We start from the raw sequence: 3,810 nt of genomic DNA on the forward strand, positions 1-3,810 counted from the left end.
ACCCATAAGCATAGGGTTGTCACTGAAAGCAGTGGGAGTCTCATCTCTGACTTGACCAAACCTAGAGAAGAAAAATACTTACTTTCACTGAAAGGTAAAGAAGGACATGTTCAATGTCTTGCCAAAGTCAACAGGAAGCAGCAGCTGATTGATGAGCAGAAAGCAAGGACCCCATCCCCTCCTCCTTCTTTTAAGCACAGGGGAACTTCCCAAAAGCACAAAAAGACTTAAGTCTCTACAGCACACTGCTGGCAAAACTGAAGGTGAAGATGGAGGTGTTACCAGGAAAAGAGAAGAAGGAAAGTCAAGCTCAACTATTTCTTCTTTCCTCTCAACATCAGCAAATGAAAAGTCAGTTCTTACAACATACTGGCCAGGCATGAATCTTATTATCTTTGGTTAATTCCGTATGTCTGAGAAGAAAATCAGCTGTAAGCTGGTTAGATTCACTAAATGACATTTGTCTAAGGTGCCATCCCTAGGTGCAGAGCCATGCACCAAAGACTGAGCATTCTTTAGGAAAATGCTACTCATCCAGACACTGTTGGTAGTGGTCAGCAAGACACAACCATGTAACAACTGATACATAATATTCCCCTCTTGAGAAAAACCCTCCAATCTCTGAGGAGCTGCCCATTTCACATCCAAACCAAGAGACAAGGAGGAATGGTACCAGCAGGACCCCTTTTCTCAAGCTTCTTATGAGCAAAGGATGGACGAGCACACAACCCCAGCGCCTCCAGCAAGCATAATTTCCGATATTTTTACAGCTTGGTCCACAATTATTTACTCCTTAGAGACTCCAGAGTCATCCTACTATCTGTGGTCACAATAGAAGGGAAAAAGACTTGTTGCTAAAATGGCCAGAAAGCACCAATCAGACACTCCTGCTACAGTTACACTCCATTAACTCCACTTTAAAACACCAAGATTTTCCAAATCACAGCCCTGACTCATGCAGCCTGTGGTGAACAAGGGACACATTCTGGAAAAGACTACTAATAAAATACCATGCCAACTGCTTGACTCAGAGAAAACAAGATTAGCACTGCAACATGTTGGCATTTTGACTTCTGAATATTTGCTGGATGATAAAATCGGGAGCTGTCTTTAAAGTCTACACTGAACAAAACTATCTTCCCCTTTCCTGTAACTACAATGGCATTTGCTAATGCTGTCAGCTTTTACGTGAAGTCAGTGCTCCTACAAGGAGTCACACTGACAGCTCTGGTTACCAAAGTCTTTCACTAACTGCTTTCCAGTAAGATCCCACAGGAAATTAAAGTTGTCCAATGTTTTCCACCTTTCAGTATACACCTGCCCAAAAAATGGGCACATACTATACTAATAGCTGAGCTTATCCAAAAAATTCATTGGCATAACTGGATACATCTTCCAACACCCTGGGGACAGTTCGCTTCAGAAGATGGAGCTGGTTTGGCTAAAAGGGAGAAACTGTTTGGAAATCTGAAGGTGGAAGATGGATTGGGTAATGGTGATGACGAAATTATAACATCGGCTATTCAAATATAAGGAAGGAATGAGTAGAGCAGATTCAGGGCAGTGAATCTCAAAGAAAAAAAGAGAGATTTTAAGCAACTCCACACAGGTCAGTAAGGCCTCATAGGAGGCCAAAAAAGTGCTAGAGGTGGAATAAAAATGCAGAAAAACCTTATTTTATGGTAAAACAAAGGTGGGACATCAACTGACTACAGTGCTGACCACAGAAATATGTTTAAAGAAGGGATCCCTGCAAGAAAGTCAACTGAAGCAGATGAAATCTTACTAGATTTTTTTAATCATGAAAAAAAACCCAACCAACAGACTGAAAGCAACCACACACTAATAGATGAAACCACTGACCCCATGAACTCACAGGAAATGAGGGAAGACCTAAAGCACTGCCTAAAAGCGAGCACAGAACCACCAACCACCATAAAAAGGAAAGAGGATGATAACCACACAGGGAATTGGAGACCTGTCAGCCTAACTCAGAGTCCCAAAACAAACTGTGAATTAGTTATAAATATCTGAGACAGATGGCCCACATCAGCAAATCTACTTCTGTAAAGAATCAACTAAAACAAACTGGTCTGACCTAGCTTTCTGCTACAATATAGCATATTTACTGGAAAAGGGCAGCACATATATCCTATATTCTTGGGGGGGGCAGGTGGTTGAATGTGTGCTCAGGGGGGGTAGGGCTAGTGAGCCTGAGGCTCACCTCCTTGCAATGCTTTGTGTGAGCAGCCAGAAAAAAACACTGAGCTGAGAGAGTTTATGAGTATTTCATCACATCCAAAATCAACGCCATGGAGCTCACTGATCCAAAGTGCTGCAGCAGTGCTGCTGCAGAGGCAGCAAAAAGGAAATGTTTCCACACACAGCTTCACCCACCATCTTATTTGAGACCCAACAGGCTGATCCCAGGTACACAACACTGCTCAGCCAGTGCAAGCCCACATTCCTCTCTGCTGTGCTGGCTCTTAGGCGGAGGCAAGTCGCACCCCACAGTAATAGCAAGGTGAACAATTGAATATTCAGCCTCCACTGAGGAGGTGGCTCCTAACAGGTTCTCCAGAGTTCTTCTGTCAGAGCCATCAACCTCATACTGTTAAGTGTTGTCTGACACACAGACATGCCTTAGCCCAGGAGATAATCCTACAAAGTATAAAGCTAGCAGTTGTTCAACATGTCTGAAAGACTTGCAAAGGCGATTTAGGCTAATCCAACTAAATTAGGAACCCTCTGAAGCTGTCAGTTGCCTTCACTGGACAGTCAAAACGAACCAGGCAAACAGGATGGAGATATCCTGTGATGGGAACCTGCTGCCACCACCAAGATCTACAATTGTATCTCTTACAATTCCTTCCAGCCTTGTGCATTTACCGTTCTTTGATCTGCTCACTGAGGATAATGGACAGCCCAGGATTCTGGCTGTTCACCTGCCTGCAGGCAGTGAAGCTGAGCTGCAGGAGCTGTGTGTGGCTGCACTCTGAAGGCCCTGGCCCTGAAGGTACACTCAGCTAAATGACATTTTGGAATGGGGTTCACATTTGAAGCCTACTGGTTCAGCAGCCTGCTCACTGCAGTCTCTGTGAAGAAAGAACAGAATAATCTTCCATTTCCTGAAAAAGACAAATTTCAATGCTCAATTTATCTCTAACTGACCTAAGACCATTCCTCATCTGCTATGGTATTTTTTGATAGCCTCTCTTACCACTTCTAGTGAAATGGAAAGTTTAATGAGTTCTAAAACCCCCAGAATATATGAGATTGTTTACACACAAGAAATGATCTGTGGCTCAGAAATGAAGCAGCAGTAATATAGCAGATCTGCAGGGCACCTTCCCTGCTGTGCAAAAATGGAGTAAATACACATTGAACGCTTTTAATGGAAGCCAAGAGCCTGGTTTTCCAGGAGCACATACCCTTTCAACTTTAATCTGCCAGTCTCAGGGACAGGACTTCACACAAAAAGTACACTGAGCACTGTCGGTATTTTTGCAGTGAAAGAGCCTCAGAGCTTCTGTCTGGTTTTCTAGATGATCCTGTTATCCATTCTTTTAATGTTTGAACACATTTTCAAGGGTGCAACTCAAAACACTGCAAGGGTACCAACAGTGCAAGACAACATGTAATGTACAAAAAAAACCTGACTTTGAAGAGAGATCAGTGTTGTTACCATTTCTCCTATTCAAGTAATTCCTTTATCCTCACTACAAGGTACTTCTGTTAGTATGAGCCTGCAAATTTTCAATTGTTCCCCATTCTCATTCATAGGCAATGTCTTCTTCATAGCAGTTCTGA

Source organism: Geospiza fortis, unplaced genomic scaffold (genome assembly GCF_000277835.1).
Source record: "Geospiza fortis unplaced genomic scaffold, GeoFor_1.0 scaffold706, whole genome shotgun sequence".
In the NCBI taxonomy this organism is placed as follows: domain Eukaryota; kingdom Metazoa; phylum Chordata; class Aves; order Passeriformes; family Thraupidae; genus Geospiza; species Geospiza fortis.